This window comes from Dermacentor variabilis, chromosome 10 (assembly GCF_050947875.1).
Source record: "Dermacentor variabilis isolate Ectoservices chromosome 10, ASM5094787v1, whole genome shotgun sequence".
Taxonomy (NCBI): Eukaryota; Metazoa; Arthropoda; class Arachnida; order Ixodida; family Ixodidae; genus Dermacentor; species Dermacentor variabilis.
The window spans coordinates 23,880,791-23,905,515 of NC_134577.1; the positions used below are offsets into that span (position 1 = coordinate 23,880,791).

The 24,725-nt window shown below is 48.1% G+C and overlaps 1 protein-coding gene across 3 annotated transcripts in view; it reads right to left on the bottom strand.

Moving 5' to 3' along the window:
* The window catches only part of LOC142560139 (lactadherin-like), a 124,635-nt gene that overhangs the window by 58,662 nt on the left and 41,248 nt on the right, over positions 1 to 24,725 (bottom strand). Inside the window, exon 1 of one of the 3 annotated variants that reach the window (XM_075671989.1) lies at positions 16,628 to 16,998. The exons of the other annotated variants lie outside the window; for them this stretch is intronic. The gene's annotated coding sequence lies outside the window, so the exon portion shown is untranslated. Of the gene's footprint in view, positions 1 to 16,627; positions 16,999 to 24,725 lie in introns of those variants that run through there. 3 annotated transcript variants of the gene reach the window in all.

The window sequence follows — 24,725 nt, forward strand, 5'->3', positions numbered from 1 at the left end:
GACTTCTGTACTTACTCATGATATAGAACTTACCTCCACAGAGCCAGTACGATCCAAGGCGTATCGGGTGTCACCCCGCCAGAGCGATATTATGGAGGCTGAGGTAAAGAAAATGCTACAGCTCGGTGTTATTGAGGCAGGGGTGAGTGATTATACCTCCCCTTTGATTTTAGTTGAGGTACCGGGCAAGGAACCTCGTCCTTGCGTCGACTACCGCAGGCTTAATTCCATCACTAAGGATCAAATTTATCCGATCCCTAACATCGAGGAGCGCCTTGAGAAAGTTAGTAGCGCTCAGTTTATTTCCACCCTAGATCTTGTCAGGGGTTATTGGCAGGTTCCACTTACAGAAGAGGCTAGTAGGTATGCGGCGTTCATTTCACCAATGGGAACATTCCGTCCTAAAGTGTTGAGTTTTGGTTTGAAGAACGCGCCATACTGTTTTTCAAGCCTCATGGATAAAGTGTTGCGGGGACAGCAAGAATTCGCTTTACCGTATCTAGACGACGTAGCGATATTCTCCGCATCCTGGTCTGAGCATATGGCACACTTGCGGGCAGTGCTAACCCGCCTGCGCGAAGCGGGCTTGACAGTCAAGGCTCCTAAGTGCCAGTTAGCCCAGGCCGAGGTTGTCTACCTCGGTCACGTGATTGGTCAGGGTCGTCGCCGCCCCTCTGAAATAAAAGTGGCCGCTGTGCGAGACTTTCCGCAACCGCGCACGAAGACCGATATTCGGTCGTTCTTAGGTGTCGCCGGCTACTATCAGAGGTACATCCCTAGGTACTCTGATATCGCGGCTCCCCTGACGGATGCTCTAAGAAAGACAGAGCCTCAAACAGTCGTCTGGGACGAGACAAAGGAAAGAGCTTTTAGCGCCCTAAAGAGTGCCCTAACAAGCCAGCCTGTGCTACGATCGCCAGACTATACAAAAGGGTTCATTGTTCAGTGCGATGCTAGTGAGCGAGGCATGGGCGTTGTACTGTGCCAACGGGAAAATGGAGAAGTAGAACACCCCGTCCTGTATGCTAGTCGTAAGCTGACCAGTCGTGAGCAGGCGTATAGCGCCACCGAGAAAGAGTGTGCGTGTCTCGTGTGGGCCGTTCAGAAATTGTCATGCTATCTAGCCGGCTCGAGGTTTATCATTGAGACGGATCACTGCCCTCTCCAATGGCTGCAGACCATCTCTCCCAAAAATGGCCGCCTCCTGCGCTGGAGCCTCGCTTTACAACAATATTCCTTTGAGGTGCGTTACAAAAAGGGGAGTCTCAACGGTAACGCCGATGGCTTAAGTCGAAGCCCCTAACGTAGGAATCAGCCTCAAAATTGTTTGTTACTGATGTTTTTTTTCCTGAGGCAGGATTTTTTTAACATATTGCTTTTGTTTAGTGTTTCAAAGTGATGATATGCTTTCTAGTGCAAGTTTTCAATTTGTGGACGCGTTCTGAGTGATGCTAGACTACTGTAAGGAACTAGGCAGTGGTATAAAAAGGGGAAAGAGCCTGGCAGGGCTTAGTGAGGGTTGTGCCGTGCTTGCTGACTGAGCGGTTGAGTTTCAGCGTAGTTCTAACGCTTGCCGGGAACGAGAACAAAAATGTGAACTCTCCCGAAGTCACTTTGCAGTGTCCCGTGCGAACCTGAACAAGAGAACGAGGCCTTCTCTGTGCGCTGCGCTCAAGAAACGTCGAGGGACGCCCGACTTCGGTTATGAGCATCATCGAGCGACATCCCTCCGGACAGCGGATGCAGTCCCCTGTCCATCGGGATCTCCTTCCCCCGGCGGGGCGGTCTGTTGCGTTTCGCCTGCGACACGTGGTTTTGCCGGCGCGACTGCGGCGGGGCGGCAGACATTTTGGCCCGATCGTCGTCGCCGCAACACTCATCGGCAGGTGTTTCCAGGCGCGACTGCGGCGATGCGACCGCAAAGGATCACCCTCTCATTCCAGTCATTGTGCCCGAAACAGGCGATGCCAAAGCAGGGATCATCCTCTCATTCCAGTCATTGTGCCCGAAACAGGCGATGCCAAAGCAGGGATCATCCTCTCATTCCAGTCATTGTGCCCGAAACAGGCGATGCCAAAGCAGGGATCATCCTCTCATTACAGTCATTGTGCCCGACCGGCAGCGCTACAACAGGGTGCTACGAGATCGTGCTCGACATGGTGCTACGGCAGCGCTACAACAGGGTGCTACGAGATCGTGCTCGACAGGGTGCTACGAGATCGTGCTCGTCATGGTGCTACGGCATCGCTACGACAGTGTGCGTCACCATTAGCCCATTGTACATTCACGTGCTCGTCTTTTGAGGGGTTCCTTCTTGCCCTCAACTGCGAGAGTATAAAAACAGCTGCCCCCGGACGCAAAAAGGAGGGCTCCGATTTCTTCTGTTGAGTAAAGTGCTCTCCCGTCTCTCTACTTCGGTCAACCTGACCGCCAACTCTTTGCAATGTTAAAATAAACAAGTTGTTTTGTTGTTACCAGTCGACTCAGGCTTTGCCGGGACCTTCGGATGCTTCCAGTTGTACCCCAGGCCGCCAGGCCAACGCTACCCTTGGGGCTTGCGACCCAGGTACAACCACGGGCGTCAGCGCCGAGTTCCCAACAACCGATCGTACCAGCGGTGCGATCCCAAACACCGCCGACATTCCAAAAAAAAGAAACGAGAAAAGCAAGAACGTCGCCACGTAACCAGCCCCTTTAGCAAGGCAAGTTAGAAGAAGCTTCGGTAAAGGACGATGATGAAGATGGTGCTGGCTGTGGTAGATCTAAACGCGAGCCACGGCCAATCCCCCCGCTCGTGGGTACTTGCCAAAGTTGAAGGTAACAACAACAACAACCTTCCCGCAGGTATTTATGCATCGCCGTAGAGAAATTCCTTCGCGAATCGCTTCAGTTCTTATTGTTAAGCTCATCGGACGTTGGTTTCTTCGCTCGTACTTTCCTTGCAGATATCTTATTGCTGCAATTTATTCAGAATGACTATCCAGGATCAACTCATTGCTCTGCTTGCATTTCATTTGTGTGCGCGCGTATTTGTTTTAATTATTTCAATCTTGCAAAAGGTTGGGTGCTATGTTTACACATTCCTTCATTTAACATATGTGATCGGTGTTTGTGTTTTCATTGAAAATTTTCTCTACACTGTCGTTCGGTTCTTGGCCTATCTGTCACAGGTGGTCTATACATGGTCGCACTATCATCATCATCATGAGCAACAGTAACAAAAACAACATAAATAACACACGAAGACAGCGCAACGAACGGACTTGCCATGTTTTATGGCCACAGCCACAACAACACCAACACCAACGCCAACGCCACCACCACCACCACCACCACCACCACCACCACCAACAACAACAACAACAACAACAACAACAACAACAACAACAACAACAACAGCAACAACAACAACAACAACGACGACGACGACGACGACGACGACAACAACTTGTCTGCAGAACCGAGAGGCGATACTCCCACAAGAGTGCGTGGAGGACTGGGGGAATCGAAATCACGACGCAGGCGAAACTCCCAATTGTCGCAAGCCACACGTAGCGCGAACTTTTTTAAAGAAAGCACAAACAAGCAGGCGAAAGAGAAATATGGGTGCTACCTTCCGTCACAAAATTGTGAAAAGCCGATAGGCTAGAATAGAGAAACAGGAAAAAAAAAAACAGAAAGATAATAAAATGATGGTCAGTACGGAGGGAAAAAAAAGAAGGGGGTGTATAGAAAGAATCTAATGGGGAGCACCGCTTCGGCGTTCGCGTATTAGCCCATACGCGGACGGCGAGCGTAGCGAACAGCGAACCAATCCAGATAAGAGCTTTCGCTCCTCAATACACGAGTGAGATGCCACGCCTGTCTAGATCGCACCCCTCTTCCCTACTTTTTACCCCACCCCGGTTCTCCTACTGCCTTTCCAACATTGTGTTCGTACTCAGATGAACAGCTATTTTTAATTTTTAAAGCCCTCACTTTTCTTTTTTCTTCACCTTACAGGTTTTTCGTACGTTCCGGGTTTCGGCCGCACCATTCCCGCCTCCACGTGAACTGCCTACTGCGAAGCTTTCGTGCCGACGTAACTTTTATCTTGTCACGTTGTCATTAAAAGAGTAAGGGGAACCTCGTGCAGAAAAAAAAAAAAAAGAAATGTAAGGAAATATGTAAGGTAAGGACGACCCATCGCGCTAATTTTCGTCGAGTTGTATTGAGGGAACGCTATAGAAGTGTTAAATATAAAGAGTGTGTTAAAAGATTAGGAGGAGGAAACTGTGTGCAGTTGGGTGAGGAAGAGAAGGGGCAAGAAAAAAACGAAAAAAGAAAAAAACGGGCGTTGCTGCTGGTGGTGGAAGTGGTTTTGGACTCCCAGCTCTAGCTCTCGCCTTCCCTCCCCCTTCTCTCACGCCAAAGCCTCCCGAGAAAGGGCTCCAGGTAGCGCTTCTAGCACCCTCCTCTCCAGCTCTAAGCCCGCCTCGCGTGTTTGATATTGGGGCGAGCGGTGGGAGAGGAGAACAGCGTGTTTTCAAAGAAAGAAAGAAAGAAAGAAAGAAAGAAAGAAAGGAAGAAAGAAAGAAAGAAAGAAAGGAAGAAAGGAAGAAAGAAAGAGGCCGCCATAAATCATGATTAAATCGCATCGCGACTTTCGGCCTCAGCCTCGTAGAGGAGGGAGAGGATGAGAACGAGGTTGAGCATGCGAACGAGTGCAGACGTCAAAGAGAGAGAGAGAGGAGGGAGTAGGAGACTAATGCGAAACAGTTTGAAACGACGATAGGAAGATGTGCAGAACCGCACTATGGCATGTCGGGGGAAGTCGGGCAAATTTCCGGCATACTACAACTTTTTTTCTTTGTTTTTTTGTAAATTTAACCATCCTGGTTGTCCCTAAAACTCCGCATTTATATCACACGCGCTTTGGCGCTATCGCCTCTTGACATGGCCACTGACAGTTTCCTTCCGAACGCTAAAAAAGGGAAAGGAAAAAGAAAATAAATAAAGAACAAATGCTGTCGCATTATAAAAAAAAGAATGCTAGGGGCGAATTCATCCCGTTTTGGGATCCTGGAGAGCCGTGGGCGAGCCGGGCTGATTTTGCGTGCTTGACGCTGTTATTCTTCGTTTGTTTCGATTGTGTTCCTCTTTTTTCAGCGTAGGATGCAGGAATAAATAAACCTCACGTAGCGATTTTTTAAATTTATATTTTGTTTTACACGCTTATGTCTCCAGCGGTGAAGGGCCCAAGGTCGTTGTCGCTGGATACAAGGTGGAGCGTAGATTCCTGCCGCGAAAGCCGCGTTTTAAATTATATCGCAGCGGGGTACAACTGACACACCGCGAACCGTATTTTCTGCCGACACGCTCGACGATTACACGGTTTCCTAGAATGAAGTATGCCGTAGAGAGTCTAACGGCTAACTCCAGGGCGACTGAACCTGTAAACCTGCGCCTCTCGAAAGCTATATGGTTCTTTGTTGTTGTTTTTTTTAAAGACAAGAGCTGTATGGATACAAAGTTTATAGCTTATCGAGAGTTATATATATAAGTCGAGAGAACTGTGAGCCATTGCCATTGCGTCTGGCAATTTTACGCAGAAGTGGGAGAAGGGCTTAGCTGAAACAAACGGTGGTGGGTGTAACGAGAAACTTCGTGCATACGGCTCCAGTTTACTGAGTAAGGCAAGTTCTCACGACACATCTACGCAACCGCGGATGTTGCCTTTTCTTCCCAAGAATGAAGAAACAGTGCTGCGTCACTTACGCCTGGGCGTTGCATTCACCGACGCATCTTCATTTTTTTTTATTGCAATGGACCGATAGCACCGAGTGCAATGCCTGTGGCATCGAAGAGACGATAGAACGCCTCCTATGTCACTACCCGCCCTCTGAAAATGAAAGACATGACCTCCGCGCATCTCTAACTCGGCTAGATGGAAAGCCTTTCGCATTGAACAAGATCTTGGGACCATGGCCTCGCATACCGTAACCTTACAAAAGGTCACCAAAAGCGTTGCTGTGATTTCTTAAGACTATTGGACTGAGCGACCGTCTGTGATATACAGGTAGAGCAAAAAACTGTCCCTCGTTGGTGACATCTAGAGTGGACTTTCTCTTACCTTAATCTCCCCACCCCCTCCCATCCCCTCCCCACCCTCTTGCAGGGTAGGGTAGCCCATTGCCGTGCTCGGTCCTGCTTGGCTCCCTGTCTTTCATTGAACCTCTTTCCTCTCTCCTCTCTGGGCCCGGTTTTCACGCACGCTGCACAAAACGAGGCCGTTCCGATTCTCCAATTTTCGTATTCATATGCTAGTTGACTCCGCTTTAGTGCGTACCGTTGGCTGTATTGGAACCGCGAACATCTGTGCCTACAACTCTTAAGTGAGTCACATTGCTGTCGTAGGAAAACGAGCGCCCTCAACATAGGCATGCTGTTCACCTGGTTCAGGGCAGTTAAAAAAAAAAATCAGTTGATTACGTGCTGCCATATGAACAAAGCCTCACTGTATACTTTGAGGAGACTATTGAATTCTTCTACGAACTTTCTTACATAGAAAATCCCGGCCGTAAGCACAATTCATTTTTTTCTCCATTCCTTCTCAAGGATATATAACCTTCAATTTCGGCAAGCTCTTCTTGAAAGATATGAAACTCAAGGGTTGACTATAACAGGTCAGAGCGGCAATGTGTGATTGCGTACCTGTTACAAAAAAAAAACCAGAAAAAAAGAAAGGTGCACAACTCAACAACGCGATTCATGTTTTTTTAGCAGGTCTGCCCTCCTCTATCACTACAGTTGGTTTGCCAGCTTTTTCTTGGGCATTTGCCAATTTCCTTCATATATTTTCGATTTCGTTAAGTGCGTTAATTCAAATTACGTAAATTATCTGCGAAATCCAGTGATCTTTGTTAAAAGAGCGTCATTGAACATCAAAGTAAACTTCATTGTAACGTATTTTTAAAAAATTTATTGCAGCATGTTATAGGTTAACTGACGAGACGAGACTTCTCGTACGAAAATTAGTTGCTGAATGTTGTTTAGTATCACTGTGCTGGTAATCAGTTATTAAAAACGACCTTTCGGGGGATTTCATCGAGGCCTACAATCGCAAGATAAGCGACAGTGAGTATAACAACAAAGGTAATATTGATTGAGTGATTAGAGATACCACATGTGACCATGTGAAACGCATGGCAGTTGATTTCAAGAACAAAAAAGAGCTCACTATAATTGAGGGTGGCCAAATTTTTCGTCAAAGAAGTAAAGAAAAGAATAGTTACTGAGGGAAAACCCCAACATAAATGACGACTTCTCATGAGAAATTTGAGAGAACTCTGATAAACGCTTCTTTTTTTGTTTTACTATATTTTCTGCCGTCCAAGCACCTGCATGGAATGAGGGCGACTAAAAAACCATTTAGCCTGAGTCACCCTCGCTAACTGGCGCGGGGATTTATGATCTCTGCGGCCACCAACATTCACGGGACCTTCACGCTGCACGTACAAGCCATACGTTATACTCGGGGGTGTGGCGGAGAAAATCAGCGGCGAATTCGCGACGGTTGCTCCAGTTGGAAAGGCCAGTACCAGCAGCGCCGACTTGTCGCAAGCCATTCAGCTGAGCCACGCAAAATCTCGCGAAAAAGGTAAAAAAAAAGAAAGAAAGTTGTAGTAACAGAAAAAAAAAAAACGCGACTACAGCTATATTGCTTAAGCTGTTTAGTCATGACATTAAGATAAGACGTCAACTGCACACGTGTCCCGCTTGTACATTTGTCGATAGATTGCCGCCCCCACTCGCCTCCCCCCTTCTCGAGATTTGCGTGGCGGTGATGTCATCGTAAAGTACGAGTCGCCGTAATGAACGAGATACGAACCGTTCCTGGCGTAGGAGTTGCTCAGCAGACAAGCTGTTCCACTTAGGGCACATCTGCGCTCAGCGTGCGTTACCGGGGCCCGTCTTCTAAACTGGGCCAAAGTTATTTACGACACAATCAATTCGGCCGGCGTCCAGGACGTTGATCAGTACAGCAACACGGGAGCACAGCGGGCGAACGTCGGCCCTCTATGCGCGTGCGTGAAACGCAGACATATGGTTAGATTGTAGGAGACACTGCTATAGCTATAGGACGAAAGCAATACTAAGAAACCCACGACACCGCGTTTCTCGAAAAACAACAACTGCAACAACGATTATGGCGTGCAAGAGTGCGACATAAGGCTGTACCGAACATATGGAAAGAACGCACACTGCCAATTGGAAAAGTTCGTAAAACAAGAGACTCGAGTGTGTTTGGGGGCGTGGTCTTCACCGTCTCCCGAGGTCACGGTTGTGCAGGTTCACGGCGGAATAGGCTTGCCGCACATCACGCTATCGCATACGCGCGGCGCAATTTGTCCTACTTCTTTCTTATTTCGTTTCCTTCGTCCAGTTTTCCAACAACTCGAAAGCCATTTTTCGTCGGCTGTGTGGGTGTGTCCATTTCGTGCGATACAGGGTATACGTACGGTTCCGGCTGCCAACTTCCTCGAGATCTCCATGACGCGCTTAGGCGAAGAGAAATCGGCCACCGTATAGCAGACGGCATAAAAACGGCAGAGCGCACTAAAGGTTCCCATATTGCGGGTATAAGACGGTAAGATTTAGAGCCCGTGGCCGGACCGGTCCGTGGTGCCTTTTATACAGACCATACGATAGTGTTCTCTGTATCCACGAACGCAACCTTCCGAGAACAACGCAATGTTAAACTGAATGTCGGCGGAACCGCCCCGGGAGATTACACTTGGCCAGCAAGCGCCAAGTGTAACAGCGTGAGGCGCGAATATTTAAACGTCCCGAAGGATCGTGCTCGTATGCCACATTTGTGTATATGTGCGCTATGCAATCGTGCATATATACCTGATTATTTGTATAAGAAAAACAAAACATTATTCTTGCGACTAAATGAAGTCATCTCGTTTTCATAGGTCCGATGAGACGTATACGGAATATAGGTTAACGCCGTGCACTTGCAAAATTAAATGTAAAGTCAAAATGAGGGGCGCGCAGAAGCGTAGCCCAGGAGTATGCTGTCGCTGCTCAGTGCTGGCCTCCAATTTATGGCCGTTTACGAACCCTTCCTCCAACGGGAGCTGATTTATTTTGTACGCACACCGGCAACAGCATAACTGCATATCAGCCAACCACTAGTTATGTTAATTGTTACGCCATATGTCTTTTAAACATTCGCCGATTCACTGCGACGACGTCGGAAGTATTCGTGAAGTTCGCGGCACAGTCTTTCCGTAGAAGTAAAGTCAATTCGGCGATCGTTGCGCCAAGTGATGATGATGATGATGGTGATGGTGATGATGATGATGATCCTCTGTCATGGCTCACACGCACTGAGGGAGCGCCAAGTAGCCACCTACATGTTTTTCTTCTTGTCCTTTAAAGCTATTGGTTTTCTTTTGGCTCTTTCGCCCATTTACGTGGCCGGTGGTGGTGCGACTTTCACCGTCGATGTGACGGTGCAGATGCAAAAGTCACGCGTGCCCTCGCGCAAGAGACCTGGGGCCTCTGAATATTTGGAGGCTGCGATGGAGCGCCCGGGAACGACAGCGCCCTCCTCTCCTCCCTTCGCCCTCTTTCCCATCTTGTGGCAGCGTGAGAGCAGCCTTTCGCACCGCTGGAAACACACACACACACACACACACACACACACACACACACGCGCGCGCGCGCGCGCGCGCGCGCGACGAATCAGCGTACATGTATAACCACCTGTAACTACCGCTACAGGTATCCTTGTTGACGGCTCTGTTTCTCTGCGCGATCACGTGCAGTGAAGCAACACGCATTACCCAAATGTCATCGCCGTAGCAAACGCATGCCGTCGAGCGCATCGCTCCTTTAATAAAACTAACAGCTTACTAGAAGCGTTCGGCTCTTTCGCGTATATACTGACAACCATCGTCGATGCCATCTACACAATTATTTTTTTTTCTTGTAACAAGGAACTCTCGGGAGCTCGCGTTACCTCGATATCAGTCCAGAGGGTGCGGCCATCCGACGATATCAAGACCATTAACACTTCTTAATATACCACCGAGACTATAATTATAGAAGGGCCCAATTCCGGGAACACTTCTGTTGCTACTTCCAAAGCAAGCACCGGGGAAATTGAGCTCGCGCTACCTAGTCGTCTGCCGGCACGGAAAAAGCTTGATACGGTCTTACACCAGGCCGATACACTTTCAGCAGTGCTCGGATTGCGGCGAAATCGTTTTGAACGCTCACACAGCCGCCGCCTCGGCAGATACCGCTGGCGCCATGGCTGGCGCGTTTGAACCGGCTTGGCTTAGCTCGGCTACAAAAAAGGCCGTAGCTCGGCTAGCGGGCAAGGAAGGCAGGGGAGAGATATGAGATAGCTGTTAAGCGGCCTGGTTAATGACGCGCTTCGCGGAAGGGTCACTTGCGAATGAGTGCAGCCGCACGGCCTAATCTCACCACTTCATCTTCAGCAGCGCGCAAGCTCCCTCGCAAGAGCTTGCCTGCAAGAGTGCCTGGAGCCCAACCACTTCTTTCGCCCCAACGACTTTTTTTCTCCAAGCCGAACACTTCCATTGCAGCTGAGAGAACGATGTCGATACTGAGGACAACAAAGCCAATCGTTCCATATTCTATTGATTTGATCAAAACATTCTTTTCTACATCGCCGGTATTGTCAAGGTGCACAGGTCTACACACCTCAAGATGGCGCTGGAACTTACGCTCCGGCAAACCCGCCGTAGGCGAATCAGTGGCTATGGCAATCCGCTGCTGAACAAGAGGTCGAGGGTTCGATTCACTGTTTCGGCGGCCGCATTTTGATGCGGACGGAATGCAGAAACGCTCGTGAGGCAAGAAGCGTCGTTAAGTGAACCTTAACGTACCCCAGGTGGTCAATTTAATTCGAAACCTTCCTCTTCATACAGTGCTTCACATAGCCCTTGCATTGTTTCGGATTGATAAAATTCTTCGGTAAACCAATAAAATAAGCAAATAGTCAGTCTTCAACGGAGAACGACAAGTAATTTGAATTATAAGAACGTCGATAATCACTATCAGCATTGTCTGGCAAAGAGGCCCGGACAAAATGCAAACGTCAAAACACAACACAAGAATAGGACGAATAATGGTGGCAACCAAAGGCAGCTTAGTTGCTAGACTCCGTTTTGTGCTCTTCTTGAGTTTTCTTTGTTTTCGCATTTGAAACATGTGCAGGCCACTCCAAATCAGCACCTTTCTACAGTACACTTGATGAACAGATTTTATAGGTTGGGAAAGACGTTCATGAGTGCGTTCATGAGACGTTCATGAGTTTCATGAGTTCATGAAAGAGTTCACTGAGCGCAACTTTGCCGCCGGCTGGGTTTACGTGAATCCAGCTACATGGTGAACGCGCCTTATTACGACACGTATGTAAGGCCACCGCTAGATATACCTGGCTCCTGTCTTTCCCTACCATAGTTTTATAATAAATGGAAAATATTATTTCGACCTTGTCGTTGCGTCGTTCTCGCTAACGTTTTGCAGCTAAGATCGCCTTTCCTTCTTTCTTTCTTTCTTTCTTTCTTTCTTTCTTTAGATTCACGTTGTTCAATCAAGCATTTGGCGACTTTGCTCGCTTGGTTCATACCGAAAAAAAGAAAACACCGCCATTGCATGTACACATTACATTATAGGTGACATTATAGGTGCGAGCCGCTGGAAAAACGTAAACTGATTTCGCTGCCTCTAGGCAACTAAGCGTCCTCCCCCCCATATAAAGACAAATAAAAATAAAAACTAAACACGGGCGACAAGTGTTTCTTTGAACGTTAACGATGCGAACCAAAACAAAATTCACCCTTGCCGCGATGTTTGGACGAGAGCGATGCAGCGGTGAAGTGCGAAATCTTCCCAATGTCGCCCGAATAAAAACGCAGGTCACTGTATAAACGCTAGGTCCAAACACTTTCGTGACAAAGGAAATGCTTTCGTTAGCGAGTCAGCTATCGCGATCTTTCAAGCGGGTCGACGATCCCGTCAGAAGCCGCACCCCCCCCCTCCCCTCCCCAAACCCCCGTCCGAGCCATCGGTCTTCCGGAATGCCCATACCGTGAGCGAACTCATATCGTGACGATCGCTTTCGCAAGTCGCGCGCTGATCTCCTCACGCCACGTCAGACGAAGACACCCTTATGTGGCGAACTCGCAAAGACGGTTCTGGTTCTAAACTCGGCGGTTGCTTAAGCAAGCAAGCAAGCAAGCGCACACACACACACACTGCGTATAAGCCTTTTCAATCTCGCTTAAACGATGGGCGTCCCACGGCGGCATCTTTCCGGCAGGTGGCAGCATCTCCGCGCGAGCGCCGCGATATTAGCGCCGCGGGGGTGCCGCCAAAGGACTTTCCGGAGTGCGTCCCGCTTAATGGCTTCACATCGCGAGGTGACGTCGAACGGCGAGAGCCTGATCTATCTCGACGCGGTATCTCTCTACACGTTGTATACCCGCGAAAACGGTGCAGCGTTTTCTGAGCGTTATAGGGCCGTAGACTAAACTGACACTCTTATAAGGCAGACCGGCATGCCGAACGTCTTCCCCGTCGTGGTCAAGGATGTTCGTTCCGTTGTACCTCCTTCGGGGCACTGCTCAGGTGGCCCTTTTGGTGCAGTAACGCAGAGAGTGGCACAACTCCTGACTGCACAACAAATAATAAATTTGTCCGGTCCTACGCTACGTTTTTGTCCTTGGCACCCTTACCCCCACCCGCTTTCTCGCTTCTGGTGGCACCGCCCCCAATCCCCTCTTTTTTTCTTTGATGTTGTTTTCTCGTGCACGATATACTATAACCGGCCCGTTCCAGAGTCTCTCGCAGCCTCTACAAAACTGCACCAATTTAGTGAGCGGGTATATACCAAGCACAAACAAAAAATGTTCGGTGGGACATAACTGGGCGTCGCGCCCAGCGGCGTTACCCGTAGTCGGCAACCTGCCAGGGGACGACGTTTCGGACCCCGCAGGGCGACGTGTCCGAGAGGAAGGGGCCCGGTCCGCCTAAATGCGGTGGCGTGGCTGGCCGCACCTTTCCAGCATTTTTTATTATTATTTTTTATCATTATTATTCGAACTGGCGCGGCGAGCGGCGGAATCGATTCCGCCCCGACTATGACGGCGACGACGTCGACCGCAATTTGGGAAGCGCCGCGTCGCACGTGGGACGCGCCGCTGATCGCCCGCCGCGATTAAATTGGGCGCACACTCATCGCGCCCGCTCGACCCTCTTGGAGCAAGCACCGAGAGCCGCTAAGACGGCCCAACAGCCGCAACAAGCGCACTGAATGGCTCTCTTATTTTGTTAATTGTTTCTCTTCTCCCCCCCCCCCCCGCTCCAAGCAATAGACAGCAGGATCATCTTCTGAAAGCCCAAGCAGGATTGCATAGAGCGGTGCAGCTTCGCCTCGCGGAAGTTGTATACCGTTCATAAAATAGCCGGGACGTTGTCCGACCGTGTAATGTAACTGCTGGAAGATGAGCGTAGGAAGTGCGCTGAGGATTATCTTGGGTAGTTGAGGCAGGCGTCGTGAGGTTGGCTCTGAACGCGTGGGTGAGGGCCCGCTTCGTCTGCGACATTGTGACGAAGAGTACTTGGTGCGCGTTCTACTACAGTCTGCGCGATTCAGACCAACCAACAAGGTGGTGTCGTCCGACCGCGTGCGATCTGCAGGAAGATGAGCACCGGAAGTGCGTTGGTCGACGGCTTCCCGCGTGGTTAGTCGTAGTGGTGTTTTCCAACATACTGATGACGGGCCCGCTTCGATTTTCACATTTTCACAGCGAAAGAACTCGGTTGCTGGTTCATTTCCTGCAACTGCTCGCTTCAGAGAGAACCCGCGTTGAAGCCTTCTCGCATGCATGGAGCAGCGTCGTAATCGCGATTGCGAGCGCATGAGTGACCCCCTTCTACTGCGCCACAGTAACACGGCCTAGGTTGCGGGTTCGATACCCGACTGCGGCTTCACGCGTACATAAAGCAACAAATATGTACGGTGGTGTCTAAATGTTGCCTCTGGAAGGCGAGTGGAAAGTCCTTCCCGGTTGGGCCATATCGCTGTGAACATGTTTGCGAATGCGCGGATGATACGCTTCCACGATGACATTTCAGATGGTTACTGCCTGCACATTCAGGGTTAGTTGAATGTCATTGCCACAGTGTAGTTGCTGGAACCTAATTACATTATGGCATCGATGTGAAAAATTAAAACAAGCCACTGTGGTTTCGAACACGTCGGTGACCTCCGCTGTTGCCCAGCGACTGTGTTGTCGTAACATTGGATGCGAGGCAGAGGGTTCGATTCCCGACACCGGCGGTCGCACTTCGCTCGAGGCGAAACGCGAGAGCGCGCAGAAACGTTGATCATGGTATGAGAGCCTGAAGCAGCCGAACGTAGTCCCGAATCCTACGTCACAGCATCGTCGAACGCCCAGGCCTATCTTTGGAAAGCAAATTCTTTATGAATACAAAATCCTGCAGCATCAAACTGGTCGGAATATAGCTTGTAAACGGCCACTTCCGTCGCCTGATAAGGTGAAATACTAATTCCGTGAATATTCTATAAAGTTCATTGAGGACGCGGATTCGAGCCTGTGGCCTCGTTGCTCAGTGACATCAATTATGTACCCGAAACTTTTAATCCAAAGGTCGTGCCATATTATGGAAGTACAAGCAACAAAAACAATGACGCAGGTTTTCCCAGCTGATTCATTGGAAATTTATACATTCAGTACGTCAGACGGAGCACTAGAAGCAAAACGAATGTTGGCTCGATGGCTGGACCAGCGTTGTCCAATGTAGGATCATCCCGCTTTCAGTGCGCAGCGCATGTCGCTAGTGAGAAACTATCATCTCCTTGGCCTGCAGTGTGCGACACTCGAGGAACGTTTATACCCCAGTGGTTGTGCATTTAAACGTGATCAGGCCCATCGCGCCCTACTAACCTTTATAGAGTTAACTTAGGTTCACGTTTGTAGCATGAACATTCAACATTCTGTAGTAAGCGTGACCTTCAGTGACCGGCCCTACTGTGTGTGATCAGTACTGTGCCCTAACGCTTCTTCCTTCGAAGATGGGAGGTGGCCGGTTCAAACACCTTATAGTGTATATTGTGAACCGACTACTGGTGAAACGGTGATTACGTGCAGCTGTACTTGGCGTCTCATCGTGGAGAACACAATTAGCCGCACAGCAAACTAGACATGGATGTGGTTGATAATTGTGGAGGCTGTTCGATGCGGCGTCACTTTAATTCCGGCTGCAGAGTTCTAGTTTAGTCCTTACATTTGTCCTGTTGCAGTGTTTACTTTAGTCTTTAGATTCGTCGCGTTGCTCTTCCTTTCCTCTTTCCTTTTTCCTCCCCTCCTTCCTATCTTCCATTTCTGTGCTGCTGTCACCTCCCTTCAGAAGAGTAGGCAGGCGTTGTGCCCCTTCCGGTGGCAGTTGCCAGCCTGCTCCTCGCTTTCCCTTTCCTGTTAACTGTGTATATGTGTTCAAAACAAATAATAATGATAATAACGTAGGATCAATGTGGCCCAGCATTGTATGCCATCGATGACCCCGCTTCGTGCGCGCTGAGAGGGTTCAGGCGTCGGGAAGTGACGTAGAAAGTTCCTTGTGGAATAACTACAAAAAGAGAGAGAGAGGGGGGAGCTGATTAAATCATGAGTGAGTCATTACACTGTATTTCTTTTGGTAGTTACTGTCTCAAATGCACACGTAAATATCCTTTTTCTAAAGGTGACAGTCACCGCCTCCCGGCATTAAACACCGGCAGGACCAGATGAAACGTTTCTCAACATATATTTTGCAACATACATGCGCGCTGAGGAATGAAAGCTCCCTCGCTATTGAAAATTCAAGCCTAACGCGTGCAGAGGAACAACAGACATGCCGCAGACGCGGCGTAGTCGTAATGCCGTCTTTGTCGTGTCAAACGAGAATCCGTTTCGCAACACTGCCCCGGTAACTGTGATATCACTGTTTCTTAAAACAGCAGACAGATGACAGGAAGAATCAGACCTTTTACTGAGAATTGTTATTCGCTACGTAGCGTCCAAATGTAGAAACAGAAACAACAACAACGAAAAATGCATGACGTGAAAACGGCACGTGTTGTGAGGAAGAAACAGAAATCAGGGTCGAGATCATGTAACGATTCCATCTGAACTCCTTTTTTTGACAATGTACCAGGCTGCGCTCCGTCTGCGTTATCACCAGAGGGGTAATAATAAAAGGGTAGAATCGAGCGGAAGTAATCGCTCCATTATACAGGGCCTGTGTAACTTTTGTTGATTTGGTTCTATACGTGCGCGCATAGATGTTGGACTGGACTGTCTAACTGCAAGGAAAAGCTCCTTCATCTAGCAGTCAACGTACTGCTTTAAGCAAAACAATATTTTCGAAAACATCTTGCATGCCACAAAATCAAACACTTCTCCCTTGCCCACCCCTCCCCTCTTCACCCCAGTTATTCACACATACACACACACACACGTCACATACTCCTCCCTGTTTGAAAATAAACAAAACGAAATACCGCGAGTCGTATTTGGCATACGACGCAAAATCTCACCTCGTCTGGTGATGCAGACGACGCAGTGCCAGCGACGAACCATGAGAAGGTAAGCTCACGCGCTAGCGAAGTAGTCTTTCTCCACCACCGAAAAAAGAAAAAGAAAGAAAGCAGATAACGCGAGACGCCAACAACGGGGAAGTAGGTGTCCAGCCAACAAAGTTCCCGGCGGCGGGGTCAGCTACGACGTTCGACGGCCACCATTCACGGCAAGAATGACCGAAAGCAGTCACCCACACACTTAACAACACAGCGCGGCTGAAACAAGCGCGCCGCACACAACCACGCACCACACGGCAGCCTGCGCGCGCGGGGATGCGCCGTGTTGTGTGGCTCCCGAACTCGGAACAGCATTCGCGGTTTTGCCGGGAGCGGGCCGAAGAGGGGGGCAACTTTTTTTGTTTTTTTCGTATCGGGCAGCGGCGCCCGCAAGCGCGAGAAAACGCTCTCAAAAGCGCGCGCGAGTGCCAAGGAGGAGGGCAGCTTCTCGAGTCGGCCGCTCGGGGGAGCGGGGGAGCGCAACGCCCCGCGTGACGTCATGTGACGTCAGCTTTCCCCCCTCTTTCCACTCTTGTTTTTTCCGTTGCTCTCTCACTCTCCATATCGTTCCATGTCCGCCCTGCATGTTTAATACGAAGTTCGTTTCATGACTTCTTTATGGCTGTTCTTTCGTTGCCGTTTTGCCAGGCCGTGGTCTCTTTCCCGTCTGTTTCTTTTCTGCCGCGTTTGTTTTGTTCTGTGCGCTACTGGGAGTCACAAATTAGGCCAATTAGAAGAACGCACTCCAACGAACGACTCGAGCCAAGTCGGCCGGGTGGCCAGCCGGGCACATCGCGCCTGCTGCGAAGTCGGCGTCGCTTTTGCAATGAGCCAAGACAAATCACCCTCGGAGTGCTAGAAAATGTCACCGTCGGTGTCTCGGTGGTGAGCATACGATGACTAGTGGCGCCGATTTTTTTTTTTTTTTTTTTGCCGGATAAATTATTCTTCGTACGCCCTGTCGTCATGACCACCGGTGAATGAAAGTGGCGTTTTTTGCCACCGAGGCCGAGGAAAGTGTACGCGAGGCTAATGAGTGCGCATATCAACTGCCTGTGCGTGGCGTGGCCGTACGCGTGAAAATTTATGGACAAACAGCGACCTAGCGAGCGATAGCAATATTTAACGCGAGCCTACCTGACACAAGTGTGCAACTGAACATTAATGTTTAATTGCCATAACATATTATTATTATTATTATTGTTTCCATCCGCGCAGGCTGACAGAGTGTTCCAGGACAAGAAAGCGAAGTTCTTGCCTTGGGCATCAGCGTAAGTTTTACAGCAGGCAGCGGCAGGCAACTTCACGTACACATATTAATTAAGGGCCCCGTGCCGCGGAAAATCCGGCGTCGGACGTCGGTTTGGCAAAAATAGTTTCGTGCCAAATATCGAACCACGCATACCCAACCACTCTTGTACCACCAAAGTTGCTCACATCTTACCTTTCATTCTTTACAAAGTTATTCCTAGGAATTTTGAGAACGACAGTCCACAAACTAATGTGATGGGAAAAAACACCGACAGCGCATATCTTCTATGTTAGTTCGTCTCAGACTGAAATATTAAATGTGCGAAGCAGTAATAGGAGATTGACCCACGCAAGAGGCCGTGTTTCTGCCCGAAAGCTTGCATTTGCGCACAGCGTTCGCCGCCAGCGTTTCGCTGTAAACGTTACGATTACATAAGCTGCAGTTTAATGCTGCATAAGTTGCAGCACGAAAAGCAGTTAGGGGACTTTGAATGCTATCGCGATCCACCCTTAAAGGCGAAGCCTTAAGCATCCTCCAAATTTTAAAGCGAAAGCTTTACTGGCCGCGAACTTGCGATTTCGCCGTGGCCGTGCTCCGAGGAGGCACACGACGTCACAACCGCGTTCCTCGTCGTTGCGTTCGCCTCCGCTCGTTTCGCCAGCTGCGTCGCACGCCCGATAACATGTCGGAGGATTGAAAAGGAGAGCTCGCGTGCGCCGCAACCAAAGTTGAGGCGGCAGTATGGACGGCAACAATTCTGATAAGCAGGAGGAAGCCTGGGATCGACATCGGAACGAGATGAAGAGGAAACGAATCGCCCAGGAAACAGACGAACAGCGCGCCGAACGACTGGCTATACGGCGCAACATAGCGAGACAACAAGATTAACCTGGACTTGCAATCAAGATTAACCAAGGATAACCATGTTATGTCTTAGCTTTGGCTACATATATCCTGGCATAGCCGAGCTAATCCACTGCCAATTTTTTACACTCGTAATAACAAGTATAACCATCGGACAGCCAAAAGATTTACATTCTTCGCCCGACCTCGTGCAAGCTACGCGTACGTACAAAGCATACCGTGTGTCCCGGCTAACGTTAGCCAAGCTGTTCAAAGGGGGTGGGGGGGAGCGGGGGGGGGGGGTTTAAAAAACGCGGTGCAAGATACGATTTTAAGACCTACGGTATTCGGTCGTCTGGCCTCTGACGACAGAACAGAGAAGGTTTGAAAAGCGTATCCCGACGTGGAAGTTGTCCGTTACGCGCTGACGGGCGCCTTGCAGGACCTCAATAAACTTTTTCAATCAGCCAGCCAACCAACCACCATAACACCACGGGTCTTAGGACCATGTCTTGCACCGTGTTTTTTCAATCTTTCTTTATTTCTCGTTGAACAGCTTGGCTAAATTAGCTGGAACAACCCTGTATTTCGTGCAATATGAATGACAAAAAAAAAAGAAACTGTCAAAATACAGAAAAGAATTATCAGCGCAGTTCCCAGAGAAATAGCGAGTGCTTTTTTTTTTCTTTTTCTGAGAATCGCCAACTAATCTAGGCGTTGGACGAAGCGTACTGTTATTCGAACTGTATTATTTTTCTTGCCTACACAATCATAATGTTGTGAATTTTTTATGGGCCAACAATATTAAAGACCATCTTTTGTGCCACCCAAGACAAGTGATATGCCTAAGGCAGCATCCTCCAGAAATACCGCACAGAATCGCCGCACAGCGTGATGCGATCGATGCATGGACATTTATGAAATATCAGCAAAACCACGTCTATCTGCAGTACACAATCCACAAGTTACGTAATTGCAGTTGATGACGCTCAGATTCTAAAGTCAGTCTTTGTGGTGGTGGGTTTTATTTATTTATTTATTTATTTATTTATTTATTTATTTATTGCGTGTCGTCGGACAGTTGTTTGAAAGCGCTATGATTTCTGCAGGAATCATTGGACCAGGATGGGTTAAAGATAAATTATGAAATGCATTTGCGAATACGTTTCTCCGCTCTGTATATATATATATATATATATATATATATATATATATATATATATATATATATATATATATATATATGCTCATATCGCTTCGGCTTAGCATTTCTAATTCCGATCTTACTATGTGCTCAGACGAAGTTGACAAGCCTGGCAATTATATAAATGTGGAATGAGCCGAAGATAACGGGACAGAAAGTGGCAACCAATTTTCTTAATGTCAGTGGAGGCCTTCACCGATCGCAAAGGTGGTATATTTCTTGTGTTTTCCTATAAGAAGGCGCGACATAGGATTCAAGGAGTACTACTGACATGGCACGAAAATTTTCATCCACCCATATGTAGCACGAAACTAAAAAGTGTATATATTATATATATATATATATATATATATATATATATATATATATATATTCGTTTCTGTAGGCTAATCAATTTGTGTCACATGATAGGACCACCATGTCACCGCGCTGCTGAGTGCGGTATGTATTCGTGGCAGCTGAAGCTATGTCAAATGATAGATAAATAGATAGTTAAGCATTATTTGACAGAAAACACAAGGCTCAGCTTTCGAACTTACACAAGTCTCTGTTAAGGTCGCTGCGCACGACCACACACCAGCTTCTTTTTGGGGTATCTATTTCGATTGCACTTCGCGATAGGTTTGCGGTTCGCTCGGAGAGGTAACCACTAACCGACTTGGCGCGCGCAGAAAAGTACCAAGATCGAATTGAGGAGACCACGTGCCCAGAAAGCAGAGCCTCTGCTAGAATTTGTCAATCTAAACTTGCGAAACAGGGGTGTGCGAATATTAAAAAAAGAATGTTGAATAACGAATTGAATAATCCTATATTCGAGCCTTCCTTCGAATTGGATAGCCTGTCCTCGTAATTTAGGAACACTTTTTCGATGAGTTTGGATCTTCGAGTGAAACACGAAACCGGAGCAAGATTGCTATAACATTTGTCCCGGTGGCTCCAGACAACTTAAAATACTTATCCTTCTAAATCGCGATCATTCGCCCTCTCTGAAGAATCCGGGGTATGTGCGAACAAAGAAACATTTTTAACAAGCAATAATATCACACAAACTTGCTAAGATTGCCGTTACTTGTTATGAACATCCTTTTATATTAATGGCGTAAACCGTGATTCTTTCTTCTTTTCTTTTTTCTTTTTTGAAGCTATTCGATTGTATTCCGTTTGGTTCGCTTCTGGCACTATTTAATTCGTGTTTGATTCGGTGTCAAATACTACTATTTGCACACGCCTAACGTTTCGGCATGGAATTTCAAAGTCCGTTCTTACTATGCGCTCAGACGAAGTTGACGAGCCCGGGGCAATTACATAAATGTCGAACGAGGCGAATTAGGCACCGCGGACAGTAAGCGGCAACCAATTTTCTGAAGTGTCAGCGGAGACCTTCACCGATCGCAGAGGTGGTGTTTTTCATGTGCCTTCCTACAAGAGGACACGACGTGGGATTCAAGGAGTACTACTGACATGGCATGAAAGGGAAGACTGTCATCCACACGAATGTATAGCAGGAAGCTACAAAGGAGACCCATGCGGGTTTCTTACTGAGATGGCGTTTTCGACTTGTCATCGTTTTGATTTAGACAAGGCTCAATCCCTCTAAAACCCTGGAAACACTAGTAAGCTGTCAGAACGGCATAAGCAATTTAGTGTAGTGCTTGTTTATACGTTCCAGTTACAGTTTTGGTACCCAGATGGTGGACGCTTCGTGACGTCATGATACACCGGCTCTCTGCGCGCTTGCCACGCGCGGGATCAACCAAAGAAAACGCGTGTAACATTCGCGTTTATATACTTTTTTTACACGGGCAGCTACAAGAATAGCCTTACTGTTACACAACGCCAGCCGATTTCGCTCCGTGTCGTGATGTCACGATAATATCGATGACTTCAGGTTCGATATTTCGAGACCAACTTTAGTATCAAATTATAATATCTTATGCATTTTCCAACCTGCTTACTTCGTAAATGTTATACTTACTCGTGAGACAAGCGCGCCCTAGCTTTTCTAGAACTTTTCAGATATGTGACGTAAGCAGATGGTGGGGTTTATGTATCTGGATCCGAAGCTTACGGCACCACACTTTGCACAGAGATCGAAATTCAATCTTCTGTGTGCACGCATAACATCGGATGCAAGTTGAGGACCCGGGACATTGGCATTGCGCAAGATTCCTTCTAGGACACTAAATGAAAGCAGACGTCCTTTTAAAAATTCCGGCCTTAAAGCCTTCAACACAGCTTTCTGTTATTTAATACACTGATGAAGACACTTGCCCATCGTCTCGGTCAAAACACGGCTTCAGGTGTCAGTGACTATCCGCGAAGAATAGTCTGCGAAATGACTGTGAAGATCAGATGGTTTCAGGGGTGGGAATGCCTAAAGTAATTTTGTAGCAATTTTTGGACAATGAGCAACACTTCATTGTGGAGCAGATTGGACATAAAAGCTTCACAGAAGTTAAGCTTTTATGTCCTTCGTTCCCATAGCAGAATCCGTTGCATGTATATAAAAGTTGAGCTTTTATGTCCTTCTTTCGCTTAGCAGAATCATTTGCTTATATATGCTCCTCTTCAGCAATAAACGCTGTGTTGAAAAGTTAGCGCTTGTCCTGTCTAGTCTTTGTCGATCGTCCTTCGCGCGCTTTGCTTCCAGTGTAACTATGTATTACCAACCAGCCCAAGCCTGTATACTCTTCTGATGCCCTCATTCGCCGGATCATGCGGCAAGATAAAAGAATGCCGCTACCTTTACCTTTATTCAGGAGGCCTAGAATTGGGCGCTGCTGCTGGCGTCCATTTGAGCCCCCCCCCCCCCCCCTCCAGAATACGAAAGTTATACATTTACAAGACCTGCGAAACCAACCATACAACGCCCTGCACCGCGCCGGCAATCTTTCGCCGAGGCCTGTCAGAGCCAAAGCTGCTTTGGCGCAGCGTGGCGCAATTTCGGACATTTCGGCACAATTGGGATCGGCGATTTGTGTTAGCACTGAAGTGGCGCTATTGGCGCTGGATTACCACCCTTGCGGCTACCAACAACTCATACATCAGACTGTCAGGAATGTAACATATATTATTTGTACATGACACTAAAAAAAAATTCAACTGATTGTCCCGCATTTGGCCGCGAACTGCTACATAGCTTAAATGTTTGTACCCACCCATCATCATCCTTTTTTCTTTTCATCATTTAACTTACGTTTGTGGTGACATATCGTGCTCATTGTCAACGCTTCCAATCAGTATACAGTAAATAAATAAGTTAGTCAATCGATGTCACGTGTTTGAACGTGTCTCACTCTTAATGCATCCTTCGGCTTTGCAGAACAGTACCAACTTGGAATCGTGTAGAAATCGTGTATAGATGGCCATGTACAGACGAGCCCAAGGCATGTACGAAGCTCCGACACGAGGTGGGTTACATGAAGACATATTGAAACGCGTACAATGTTTACGTTTTTGTTTTCGGTGATCATTTTTCGCCGTCTAATCACTGTTACAAACGTGCGCGGGTGTGAAGCATGAACTCCTCGCAGGATTAACACGCTACCCACTCAAGAATGTCGCGGAATGTTGTTAGGAAGGCACGACCATCGATAAGACGCCGGAATTGCGCCCCAGGCAACATAACCGCACATGCTTAGGGCGAAGTGCGATGTTCAAGCGTCCAGGCTTCGACCAGCATGTAACAGTGGTTAAACAAAGCAACAACAAAGGAAGCAACAAAAGAAATGCTCACCGGAAAAAGGTAAGCAATGTACGCGTGCCAATGCCCCCTTCTTAACAAGCGTCCTCCCGATGCTACAAACAGAACACGAAAACGAAAAAGTACACGTTAAAAAAAAAATGGAATCGAACAAAGCAAGTAAGAATCAAAGTTTTCACAGTTCGTTAGCCCTCGTAGAACGGCTTAAGACGGACTACTTCGACAACCCCAGCGGTCGCGGACAGCGCCACTGTGATTGCGTGACATCGTCGAGCACGACTTCACAGTCCGGCGCGCCAAGACGTCGGAGTATTTCGCACGGCCCGAAATAGCGTCTTTCGAAACTATTTTTGCGTTAAAGGGCCCCTTGCCAGGTCTGGCCATTTCGAGCTGACAAGCGCAGCGCATACAATGCGCGCTAACGATCGTGTCTGCTAAGTATTACATCGCTACGTGCCGAGGAAAGAGCATAAATTTCAAACCAAACGATGTTTGTCCTCCTCGCGGCCGCCGCGCTACCACACGGAGAGTCGACGTCAATCGCACAAGTTCGCCTACGTACTTGGCAGTGCTGTGACGTCACTCAGTGACACGTGACTTCGAGAATTATTAAACACATCAGTTATTTGTTTGATCTGTTGCTTCAATAGACTTCAATAGTTCAGACAAATAATAAAACAAACAAACCGAATTTCTGCGTGTTTTTGCTTTACTTCTTCCGCAGCAAGAGAGATGCACTTCTGTGTCGTCTGCTTGTTCCCACGTTGCGGAGTCGTGCGCGCAGATAACGAAACTATTTCATTTTCTACCGCGTTCCAGCGCTGCGATCATGCTCTTTCGTCCCTTCGTCTCCGCCTCATTGCTCGTTCTCGTGGCACTGACTTATAACACTAATCAGGTGTTCTCGTGCAGAGCGCTTCTCCGTTGCGCGAAACGAGACAAACGCAACAGCTCGCGCGCGAGACCTTCACCGGAAGCGCGCAAAAAGAGAGAAGGCGGAGTCCGTGACGTATTTGTCACGCGATCCTCCGGCTCCAGTATGGGAGAACGCAGGGAA